The sequence below is a fragment of the Apaloderma vittatum genome, unplaced genomic scaffold, assembly GCF_000703405.1.
Source record: "Apaloderma vittatum isolate BGI_N311 unplaced genomic scaffold, ASM70340v1 scaffold16683, whole genome shotgun sequence".
In the NCBI taxonomy this organism is placed as follows: Eukaryota; Metazoa; Chordata; class Aves; order Trogoniformes; family Trogonidae; genus Apaloderma; species Apaloderma vittatum.
In genome coordinates, this window is record NW_009708930.1 from 1 (window position 1) to 283 (window position 283).

The following is a 283-nucleotide window of genomic DNA, read 5'->3' on the forward strand; positions in this document are numbered from 1 at the left end:
AAAAAAAAGGGGGGGGCATAAAGGCAGCGTGTGGGGAGATGTGCGCTTCCAGGGCAGGCAGGCCTTGTTCCCCAACCAGGGCCGAGCTGCCGCCTCCTGCCCTCAGCCCGCCCAGCTACAGGGAAAATGTTGTTCTTTCGGTGCTGCCGGTTATTGATGTCTTCCCCTCCCCAGAGCGGGAGCTTATCTGCAGGCCCAGTGGGTGACACTTCCCAGCCGGCCAAGAAAGCGGTAGCAAGCGGTGGAAAATGGCGGGCTGGGGGGGGGGGCAGGGGGGGTTCCC